Genomic DNA, 12,585 nt, shown 5'->3' with positions numbered 1-12,585 from the left:
CTCTTGTCCTCGAGTCTCTCTTATTTGGTTGCAGATTTTAGTGTGTAGTCGGTTGGTTGACTCTTTCCCTTTTTTGTTGTCGTGGTCAGTCAACCAGTCTCCTGTCATCTCTTTTGTTCTGTTTCTTTTTGTCTGGTGTCTTCGTGTCTGTAGTGTTCGTTCCCGCATTTGTTCTTTTAGGGCCTGGGGGGTCTCCTTCCCCTTGGGGTTTTACCTGCTTCATGCATTTCTGTCACGCCTGTTTTTGGAATGGGGGACTGATGACCTTAGCTGTTTAGTCCCCCCTTACACATCCCAACAACAACCACCACCACCACCACCACCACCACCACCACCACCAAAGCTGTACCTAATTCGCAACTGGCCACAGGATTAGTAATCACATTATAACCTGGTATGCAATCAAGTCTGATCTGTTACTCCTTGTGCAAATAAAATGTCTACATCAGCTGCATATAAAAAGTCTTTTAAATGTTGTAGTTTAAGAGCGCTACGTATCTTATTAATATTGAGAGTAGCAAGTCGATAGGCCTGTGGCGGAATTGTGGTGGACTAAACAGGAGCAATGCCTAAAATGAGTGCAATATCAAACATAAATAACGCTGGAAAAACAAGTCACGTCGTAAAAGCACTTTGGAAGCAATTCCAGATAACAAAAACATGTATTGACAGTCACTTTAAAGGCAGAGTTAAAAATATTCTCCGTTTGAAAAGGGATCAGTCGTGCGTTCTTTTTTTGCGGTAGTTTCTGTCGAGGCGTTATCTTTCTCATTAACATCGTCGTCTTTGGAGACTGAAGTTACGGCTGTCACCGCTTCGGAAGTATCCATACTGTCGACGTCGGCAGTGGATTCTGTATCGTCTGCCCAACTAGTTGGCGGTGGCTGTGTCGAGGGCGTTACCGACTCGTGAGCAGGTTAGAGTTTGACCATGCGGACATCACAGTCGGCTCGGAGTTGAGCTGACTGTTCGGGGTTCAGAGGTAGAGCATCTGAGACATTGTCAAGGACTGATGGTAAATTAGCTGAGGGATGATCATGGTTTGTGCTATCAGATGCTTTTTCACTGAGTTGTTCACCTATCTGTTTAGCCTTTTCGCGCAGAACCGGTGCAATATGTTCTGCACCCTGGCGGGCAACTCTCCGTTTTTTAGTTTTTCTGGAAGATGTAAAATTTTGTGGGCTTTGATCGTAACCTGCTGGAGATTCCCCCCGTGGAGTAGCAGCGGTCGATGGGGACGCAGCCGTTTGCATGTGTGATGCCAGTTCTTCTGTGACTACGACGGACGGCGATATTTCTACGGGTTTAGGTGGGGTCTCTTCCGGCGTTGCAACAGTCTCCTTTCGCGTCACTGTCGCAGGCACTACAGTATTTTCACTGACTTCGGTGACCGTGGGTGTAGCCGAAAGCCCACGCGCTACGGCGACGTACGTCACAGGCAGTGTTGTCATTGCAGGGGGCCTGGCAGCCTCGCCGGCAAGCAGCTGCGCCACTCGCCTCTGCATGCATTCGTCACGCACGTGACCTGTCGAGTTGCATACGGCACACGTTCGAGGCTGATCATCGTACATTACTATCGCACGATACCCGCATACGTTAACATAAGACGGGATGTGCTTCTGCAGCTCGATTTTCAATTGCCGCACCCCATTAAGAACCGGGAATTTATGTGCACTAGACCAACGTTCCGCAATATTGCTTATGATTTTACCGTACGGACAAAGCACTGCGTTGATCTGTTCACTGGTTATTTCAAATGGAAGTTCAAAAATTCGAACAGTCCGTATTCCTAGGCCGGCATGCGAAACAGCAACTTCTCCATTTCCATCGCTATGATTATACTTTAGGATTCCACCACAAGATTCAACTATTTTCTCACACGTGTCTGATTTAGCTAATTTAACAAAAACGGTGCTATTGACAATCGAAAGATGTATCCCGATTATATCCTCAAGTCCGATCTTTACGTCATCTTCTAACCATTGCTCAACTTCAAAAGATTTAGGTCGGACAAAGTTCCTGTCAAAAGTAAACTTCAGTGTATCTTTCCTACTCGGTTGAGACATCACGAAATCGAGTTCATTTTCAGATCGCACCAAAACACTGGTAGACACTGAAGCAAGCGCAGCGACTCACCACACGTAAACAGCGACGGCGCGGCGCGCAGCACAGCACGTCCGATCTCGACCGCGTCCGCCGGATGACTGTGTCCATTAGGCCACAGAGGCTGACTGGCGTTAAGCTGGCGGTGTGCTCGCTCAAATCAACACTTGCCAAGTGTACCCTTCCTGATGCGCTACTCTTCGTCTGCAGAGAGTCAGGACGTCCCATGAGCCTTTCCTGTGTGCCTCTACATACTCAGACGTATCCAAGTCCAGGCACCTACTTTCTGCTGGCAATTCTTGTACCTGCCGTCTTAGGCTATTCCCTTTCTGAACTCCAAGTCCTGCACACAAGACAGTTAAGTGACTATTCATATGGGTCATTCACAATAAAAGGATGACAGCCAAAAACAGTTGCAGGAAAAAATTTTTTATTAAAATTCTCGACCACGGTTTCGGTACATGTAAATATACCTTCATCAGAAGTAAAACTTCTAAAATTACATCATGCAATGGAGAATAATAAAACAATTATGCCAAAGGCGTCGTCAGTAATTAAGACATCTCCATTTGTACAAACATGTGTAATGGGCTCAGGGTCAAAGCGAACAGTTTAGCACCATTACTTCGCCTATGAACGATCGTTTTTACATTTAACTTAGAATAGTGGTTACAAGGTACAAAAATTTTTTGATCTGATACTTTTTTAATATTATTTTCCCAAAAGGAGGCGTCAGGGGCAAGGCGGTCAGGGGTCGAAACCCGAGGCCTGACCACGATGTCCCGTTCTCCTCCTCTAGGATTCAACCAACTAACGTGCTTCTTGTTATTTATTTATTTAATGCGTTGCAGTGCGCTGCCACTGAAGTTATTTAGTGATGTAAAAAACAAGGTTGCTCCTAGAAAATATAACATTTCTTCTTGAAACATTTTGTGTCCTTGACTGGCGTGGGTACATGTCCTTTGATGTGTTGGCGCGTCGCAATTATGTAAAAGTGGTGTTCCTGGAGAGGAAATAAGCCAATGAAGAACGTCCCTCACGTTGGAGGTACAGTACAGATAAAGTTTTGGAACAACTGTTTATACTTAGGACGTTGTTTCAAATGATAATGTTGGTCCTGAAGATACAAAATGAAGGCGCTGAGATCTGCATGATTGGTAACAATGTAGTATGCACAATGTCAAAGGAGCCAGACGTAACTATTATTCTTCGCGGCGGGGAACAATCGCCAATCCGGATGTATCACATCTTCCACAGTGATCGTATGTTCCGACGTCCTGTTAATAATCGACAGCTTTTTCCTCGTCCAGTTCCAGATGACGACATTCTCTCTGCAAACGAAGGTGCGAGCCAGGGTATCTATAAGCTGACAACGAGTACAGTATGGTGTAGGACGCATTTTTATTTTATGCAGCTTTTCGCCTGTGATGATCTTTTCATTGACAATATCATACCATACCGACGCTACGTCCAACGGCAGAATTGGGTTGCTGATGTTCGCCCATATACGTTGCCACGTTTTTTTCCGGATGTTTTGTTTCGATCGGATGTCGGTGCTGCCGCTTCGTCAGTTGAGTGTAAAGGGTATAGGTAGTAAAATGTTGGGGCGACTGAGGCAGGTAACTGATTTCCGTGTAATAGACGCGGACGTATCCCAACTGTTCATTAATGCGCCCAACATGGATTGGCGGCCTCACATCCTGAGGTAGTAAGGAGGTGAAGAGGCTCTTCGATAGTCCAGTGAGATTACTGCGAAGTAGTTTGGACGTTCTATTAATGAAGACTGCAAGACACTGTGAGCGTACATCGTTGATGCCTAAACCGCCTGCGTGGCGAGCCAGTGTTAACGTTTGAAGTGGAGTTTTGAAGATATTGCCTCTCCAGACAAACCAATAGATGGCAACAAGCAGCTTGTGAGCGATGTCATCGGGTATTGGCAACACGGCGGGGATGTGATAGATTTTACTAAGAACATACACATAGGTAAACTGGGCTCGTTGGAGACGGTTCAGAGTTCTAGTCTTATGTTCCTGGAGCGTTGCTCGAACTGTGTTGAGTATAAGTTGCCAATTCGTCTTGGTCATCTCACGCGGGTCCGGCACCAGAGTCATTCCAAGTTGCTTAATCTTGTCAACACGTTGCAACCAAGATGATACCATACATACATCAATTGGACCGAGAGGAAGAATTTTAGATTTATGGTTATTGATCAACGCACCGGAGGAATGCGTGTACTGTGTGGTCAGGCGGCGCACCGTTTCAATATCATCCGTCGTATTTACAATGACGCTAATGTCATCATCATAAGCATGGCAAACCGTTTTGACATTAAAGACCGTGAGGCCGGCGAGTTGTTCATGCAGATTAAATAACAGCGGCCCAACCGCTATGGCAAACAACGACATCGAGAGAGGGTAACCTTGGCGAACAGATTGTTTGATGGGCACACGAGTAGTGAGTTGACCATTAACCTTTATTCGGGACGTTGTTCCAACGATGCAGTGCTGTACAAGCTGAAGGAACAGATGATTGAACCCCATTTTGTGCATTACATGTGTTAAAAACTTGTGGCTAATCCTGTCAAAGGCCTTTTCAAAATCTAAAACCATAATCCCTAGTTGACATTTACAAAGCCAAGTTAAATGTAGGACGTCCCTGTAGGCACATAAAACAGTCGTCATGGACCGACCTGTGCCGACGCTCGTCTGGTACGGACCGATAACTTTCGTGAGAATGGGTTTCAGCCTATGATTTAAAAGACGAGTCAAGATTTTAAAACCAGTGTTCAACAATGTAATGGGTCGATAATCGTGCAAAGAACGGCTGTGCACTTTCTTGGGAATCAATACGACTAGGCCTTCAGTAAAGTCTATTGGAAAGGGGTCACCGTTCAGCAATTCATTGTACATAGTTGTTAATTCATCACCAATAAGGTCCCAGAAGCGGATGTAAAATTCCACAGGGAGACCGTCTAATACTGCCGCTTTGTGACGTGGTGATCATGCTATGACAACGTTGAGGTCTTAATTCGTGACATTTTCCAGAAGGTCAACATTGTCGTCAGCAGTAACTGTCGTTGCAATGGGAGATAAAAGAATTTCTTCCATTGATGAGTCGATTTCCGGCTCTGCATAAAGATTCATATAGTATGTGACAACATGATTTTTGATGTCATTCTACGTGTTGTACTCCCGTCCTCGGTCGTCTCGAAGATTGTGGAGTAGCTTCTGCCGTCCACGTTTAGCGTCCCTGATACCACGGAAAATTGAAGGCCTTTCCTGCATAATATCAGTCCCAGTCCGCGCTCTTACTTTAGGACCGTCCAGTGACCGCCGCACCAGAGTTGTAATTTTGGCTTCAACGCGTTTGATTTGAAGGTTCTGGCTGATGATCCGTGCGGGATCACCGTACAACTCGCGCAAGCATGAGAAATGAAATTCTAATGTGCGCTTTCTCCAGTATGCTGTTTCCCGTGCGTATTGGATCATACATTTCTTTAATTGCGGCTTTACGAATTCGGTCCACCAAACTAGACGTCGTGCGTATCTCGCTTGATCGCGCATACACTTGTCCCAAGTGCGGACGAGGGATTGTCGCAGTTCGACGTCATCGAGGTGAGAGAGATTTAGCTGCCATACACCGCGTCCCAAAAATGTTGTTTGCTTAGTAGAGTTGACTATTATATGGAAGGCACAATGATCCGAAAAATTTACAGGCCATATCTCACAGTCAGTTACATTGTGCAGGAATCCTTTGGTGACATATATTCTGTCTAATCGACTTGCTGAACTATGGCACACGTAGGTGTACGCCTGAGCCTGTGGACGAAGATGGGTCCAGATATCTATCAGACCTTAACTATCAGTTAAAACTTTCAACTCTTCACAAAAATTAAAATTTGGGCACTGGTCCTCGCGGCGTAACACACAATTAAAATCCCCGCCTAAAATTCTATTACGTCTGACGTTAGTGAAGAGGTGTACTACGTCCTCTCTGTAAAAGTCGCGCCTGTCGCGTCGACCGTCAGACCCAGTTGGGGCATAGATATTTATTAAAAGCAACCCGTTTAGTTTTGCCGTGATCCCGCGCCCAGTTTCTAGCAAGGTGTCTAATTCACACTGAATGCCGGCTTTATACAGGATCGCTGTACCACATTCATCGCCATTGTTCACAATGGCTTCATAACTGGGAATATCTTCGACCTTAGTGGAAACAACTTCTTGTAACATAGCTATGTCGACGTCTGCTGCGTACAAGTAATCACGTAAGCTCTTCCATTTAACGTCTGAGATGATTCTATTGACATTAATTGTTGCAATCTTGTACGCTTGTGTCATCCCTGAGTCTACTAGTCTCGTTCCACGTCCTCAGACCACGAAGTGGTCGTCGCAGGTATTTCTGGGGCCGTCGTTTCCATTGGTTCACCAGTACGGGCATCGACATGCATAGAACCACCATCCTCTCGCGGCTTGGATGTACCGTTCCCCTCTGTGTTGAGCAACAACACTTCAGAGGAATTCTTCTTGAGGATTTCCTGGGTTGGCAACAGCTCACTTTCCAACTCGTCTAGTTCCTCTTGACTTTGTTTCCGAGCAGCACGTTTAGATCTGGCGGCCGGTTGTTTGAAACTGGCTTTGCCAGCAGTTGTCGGACCACCGAAGGATGCGCTATCGACGCCGATGCCATACCTACCTGACGCACGGCCATCTTTTGCGTCAGGAGGATCCCCACTGTGTCGGTGTGGGTCCCGGCTGACGGTCGCCCACATTTTATTGGAGTGTCCCCGACTGCGCTCCATCCGGCAGTCTTTCAATCTCCCGGGCACTTTGCCTTTGATTTTATGCGACGATGCCTTCATGGCTGACAATGTTTTACATTTTATCCGTGGTAGTCCTTTTTATGGTTCCATTTAGGGAGGTGCTGCACCTTTCCCTTTCTGTGTCTTTTGTCCTCGCGTCTCTCAATAATTGTTGCTGTTTTGGTGTGTCGTCAGATAGTTGACTCTTTCCCTTTTTTTTGTTGTCGTGGTCAGTCAACCAGTCTCCGGCCATCTTCTTTTCTTCTGTTTCTTTTTGTCTGGTGTTCATCTGTACTCTTCGTGTTCGTAGTGTTCGTTACCGCATTTGTGTTCTTTTAGGGCCTGGGGGGGGGGAGTCCCCTTCCCCTTGGGGTTTTATCTGCTTCGTGCATTTATGTCTCGCCTGTTTTTGGAATCCCAACAACCACCACCATCGACGCCGACCAGATAGCACAGTTGTTTTCGTGGGAGTAGGAACAACAGACGTCAACTGTTGACGACTTTGGTGCGGAGCCGACGTTTTCTCCCCTTCAAGTCGCACCTGGCTGGCAGGTGGGAGGTCAGGTATGTTATCAGTCTGACGATCGCGATGATCGGCGGCATTTTGACTATGATCGGCAGCGGAGGCCGCAGGCTGTACCGCGGTGGCGGTGTCGCCCGGGTCAGGTTCTGACGCGGCCGCCAGTGTGGTCGGCCGCTGCAAGACAGGCGAGTCTGCCAGCGTCTGCGCGTACGTTAACTTGTCACCCGTCTCGGCGCCCTCCGCACCAAGGAGAGGTCGAAATTCGCGGCGAGGGGACTTAATACGTGGACATCCTGCCTTTATATGATCAGAGGACCCACAACTAACGCAGTGCGTGGTTGTACATCGTAATCAACTAAGGCCTTAAAGCCACGTACAGTTACAAATGACGGTATATGGCGATGCAAATCAATCTTGACATTACGGACACCATTGTCGACATTGAAATGCCTGTTCCCCTGCCACTTCTCGCCATAGATATGAATGACTTGGCCATATGGTTCAAGCGTTCGCTTGATGTGCTCGAATTCCATTTCGAAGGGTAAGTTAAAGACGCGGACCGTTCTCAAACCTAAACCAGAATAACTGATCCCCACTTTCAAAACTTCGCCTTTCGAGGTACGAAAATTAGAAGAACCTTATGTTGTCGTCTTAATCCTATGACACGTCGTCATTTTTAAGACCAACGTACAGAGCGTTAGCGAGAAAATCATACTGCAAACCATTAACATCACCGTCTCGCAAACCTAATTGGTCGAAAAGCCAGTCGTCGATATCGAGTACATTAGGTCGTTCACAACCGAACGGGAACTCAACTTTGATTGCACTTGCGGTATCTAGCCTCCATTATAAGGTTCTTTTATCGTTAATTATAAACACTGAGAAGCTGTAAACAGCAGCAAGCACGCGCGCGGCGAGGGCTGCAACACGTACGCAACACACACGTCCGACCGCTACGGCGACTCGGCCGCGACTGTCCCATTAGGCCACAGAGGCTGACTGGCGTTAAGCTGGCGGTGCTCGCTCAAATCAACACTTGCCAAGTGTACCCTTCCTGATGCGCTACTCTACGTCTGCAGAGAGTCAGGACGTCGCATGAGCCTTTCCTGTGTGCCTGTACATACTCAGACGTATCGAAGTCCAGGCACCTACTTTCTGCTGGCAATTCTTATACCTGCCGTCTTAGGCTATTCCCTTTCTGAACTGTAAGTCCTGCACACAAGACAGTCAAGTGACTATTCATATGGGTTATAGAGTTTACCTACAAGTAATTTTAAAATAGCGTTTCCTTTCACAGCGCCATCACGCTTTGAAACACTCCCGCAGCTAACAGGTCGATTGATAATGGCCGTCGTTTCGTTTCAGGTTGTCAGTAAGTGCGTATTTTCATATCGTCGTCATACCTGTGATACCTGTAAGCACTCAGAAACGCCAGCTTTCTCAACTATTACAGCTGTATGTGGTGAGTGATTTTGCCCCAGTGAGTAAAACGTGTACCTCTGGTGGGACTCGAACCCACAATCCCCGGTTTAGGAGACTGATGCCTTATCCAATTTTTTTTTGTCAATGAACACACACACATTTATGTAATACTCAGTCTGTTACACAATTCAATCTAGAACTATAAAGTGATACATAATACTGTTGCAGGTTCACTTTCATACTGAAATGACAACTAAGCAATGCCTGAAAGTGTACATACAACATTAAATAAATTATTTTAACTGTAAAATGATCTCATTGCAGATGTGAACAGTAAAAAAAAATTGCACAAAAAGGCTCATTTAATCACTAACTAGGATGAAGGTTTTGTACAAGCATCACTGAGTGTAGAAGTAATGGCCTAATACAATTTCTAACTTTGATGTTTTTTCCAAGTGAGATTTTGTATCAGTGTCAACTATAACATAAAATTTGAAGTTGTTTCCAACTCAGTTCTAATTTACTGTTTATTCACAGACATATAAACATAGGTTATGCAACATGTTGAATACACAGATTAAGTATCACTAACTTGTTTTTTCGAACTTCTTGCTACAGAACTGTTAGGCAAGCAAAATTACACATATGCAGCAATTATCTTGCACTGGATAACACAAGTGTTCTTTTTCATCATTATTTGTAGTTACAACAGGTATAGCTTGAGTGTATCTATGTATACAAAGAAGACTGAAAGAACAGATGGTGAACTGTGGATTGTTCAAGTTCTATTTTAGGCCACAGGAAGACTATCACATTCATATATAGATTCAAAAAGTATCTCTTGACACATTTACATACTTGACTATGTTGATGTATAACTGTATGCTTTCCCTGTAACTACCATGTGTATTACAAAGTAAAATATTTATCAGTCTGAATTCTAGCTAAAATTTTTGGAATGGGTAGTAAAAACAGAAACAGAGAAAATTACAATTGCTTCATATAAAAGTTAAAGGCTGTAGGCATTTTGATTCAGATTAAGAATTTTGGGAAACTGATAGTACGGACAAGGATTCTTTATTGTAATTTTCACTCTGTATCTCTCTGTTGATGTAGCAGGTTGTCATAATGACAGGACATTAATAATACAAGTGATCAATGGTAAGCCTATGTTTGAGAGCACCTGTCCTGAATAGATGGTAACACAAACAGTTGCAGAAAGCCAAGATGCTAACTAACACAAAAGAAGGAAAATCTTTTACAAGGAGTATGTTTAACACATTCCTCCTAAACAAGATCAGTGTAGTGTGCTCTCAGTGACAAAGGCCTTGTTTTGCCTAGCAGACAAACAAATCAAGGTGTTTAAGAACTCATTCAAATGGAAGGGAAATTGCCCTTTAAGACTACAATTTAAGTATTTTCAAAATACATTGCTGTCCTTCAAGGCACACACTTCACTTTGTCAAGATACAACATTTTGAGTTGTTGTGATCTCAGGATTGTCTTCTACAAATGAACATGCTGCTGTACTATTCTCATGCACTTAGTTAGCGACGGTGCTATACCCTCCAGCATCAAAATGTGTGTCCAGCAAAAATAACAACACATATCATCTCCAACTTTAAGAACTCACCATGAAGAAATATGAGGGGTATAATGTTTAACAGTCATTTGCAAAGCAGTAAGATAGTTTTACAACACTTGTTGCTTGACACTCCATAAATATGTTAAAATACTATCTACTTAAATGTATCTCTTTAACAATTATTTCTTGTGACGCAACATGTGTCCCTCTCATCATAATGCCCTTTGGGATATGAATTACAAATTGCTAAGACTTCCTGTACCCAAATGACTCGCATAACAATTCTACCCAAATGACTCGCATAACAATTCAAATTTGAGATGGATCAAAAATTCTTCCCAAAACTTGAGCAAATATGTGTATGTAGTCACCTGTGTGAACTGCAAGACAATTACAGAAGTATCACACTGCTGGAAGAACCTATGAATGTCAAGTCAGTCAGTCAGTCTATTGAGAAGTGCTATAGTGTATCTGAAATGGAATAACCTGACATCCTATGCAAAGACTTACCCTGTTTCACAGTAATGCTCAAACAAAATTATTACAAAGACAGAAACTCATACTCTCTAGTTTCACACATCATTTTCTGAATGCAAATGTACTGTCACAATCAAAAGTGCACAATAACAGTGAAAATAATAAAATCTATAAATTGGATATCTTTCAAATGGTCCTTACTAATACAATGCACAGAATATCAACATTATATTTGCCATGTATACATGCCAGCAGCTCAGTCAATCAGTTCCACGTAATTTGCCGGGAAGAGACCAAATGTTCCATCAGGTCCAAGTCCTTGCCACCAGCCTTAATCAATCTGATCAATATGTGTAATTATATCACCAGGGTCAAAAGTTATTTCTGTAGCATCGGCAGCTTGGTAATCATACAGAGCTCGAGCTCCAAGTCCAACATCATCACTCAACAAAACTTCTTGCTCTGGTTCTATATCACTGTGGTGGACGTGCCAGTTAACTAAGTTGGGGTTTGTGCCTGCCTCCTGAGGAAGAAGTTCTGTAGGAGACTCTTGCTCGAACTGCCTTGGTGGAGCTAGAACCTCTTCTTGTATAGTCTCAGATTTAAACATTTCTGGAACTTTCACAAGACTCTGCTCTGGAGTTGGAACAGACTGTACTTCCTCTTAGATTCCATTCTCCATTTTTGGAGGCCACACTGGCAATGAAGCTTTCCTGCCAAGAGGACTGGAGTTTGCCGATAAGTCAGGGGGCGTTGCTGATGCAGGGCGTAAATTGTGTAGCTGTCCTGCACATGTATTCTTCTCAAACACAGCTCGGGCATCAAATTTGCGTTGTGATATGAGATCCTGTGCTTCCTTGTTGCGTTCCTGTCGCAGTCTTTCACTAGCATCATCCCCCCTGCGGGTTCGGGCGTTAGAATTGGCCCGCGGTATTTCTGCCTGTCGTAAGAGGCGACTAAAAGGAGTCTCAAATGTTTCGGCCTAATGTGATGGTCCCCTCTCGGGTTTGACCTCCATCTTTCTAAATTATTCCGAAGAGCGAGCCAATTGGGGAAGGGCGCCTTACGTGGTGCACTGTATCCGTCGTGCATTGAGACCTTTAGCTGGCTTTTTCGTCGTTGCAGTGGTGTCCCACTCGTTTTCCATCTCTTGGGTACGATTCCCACGCTGCACTCTGTAGTGTTGCTTTTAACTGCGACGACGACCTTGGACTTTATTGCGCCTAAGATCCAGCACGGTAGCCAGTCCGTTGTGGTGGGGCCGCCATGTACCCTGTTGGTTGTAGCCCCCTGACAACACAGCGATCGCTCTACTGCTGCCTGCGCCGTTAACTCCCCACGTATGCCAAGGAGTAGATGCCCATCTCTCTGGGGCATCAGGACTCCCGGCAATGGCCATCCTGCCAGGTGGCCTTTGCTGCGGCTGGGTGGCGCCCGTGGGGAGGGCCCTTGGTCGGAGTAGGTGGCATCAGGGCGGATGACCCGCAATGAAGCGTGGTACATCATCTCTCGCTGGCGGCCAGCCGCCAGCAGTCTCTAAGCGTTCTCGGGCTCAATTTAATGCTGAAAAGTACAATCCGAAAACGTTCCCCTCTCTGGCCACGCCGTGGGAGGAACGTAAATCTCAGGATGGCAGTAGCACTTATTCGCCCCGATTCTTAGTTTGTACGAGAGCTG

At 45.0% G+C, this 12,585-nt stretch overlaps 1 pseudogene; it reads right to left on the bottom strand.

Annotated features, from left to right (window-relative positions):
- Positions 1 to 11,164: 11,164 nt before the first annotated feature.
- The window catches only part of LOC124603823, a 49,837-nt pseudogene continuing 48,416 nt past the window's right edge, over positions 11,165 to 12,585 (bottom strand).

This window comes from Schistocerca americana, chromosome 1, assembly GCF_021461395.2.
Source record: "Schistocerca americana isolate TAMUIC-IGC-003095 chromosome 1, iqSchAmer2.1, whole genome shotgun sequence".
Taxonomy (NCBI): domain Eukaryota; kingdom Metazoa; phylum Arthropoda; class Insecta; order Orthoptera; family Acrididae; genus Schistocerca; species Schistocerca americana.
Note: the sequence above shows the minus strand (reverse complement) of the source record. Positions and strands in the feature narration are given on the sequence as shown.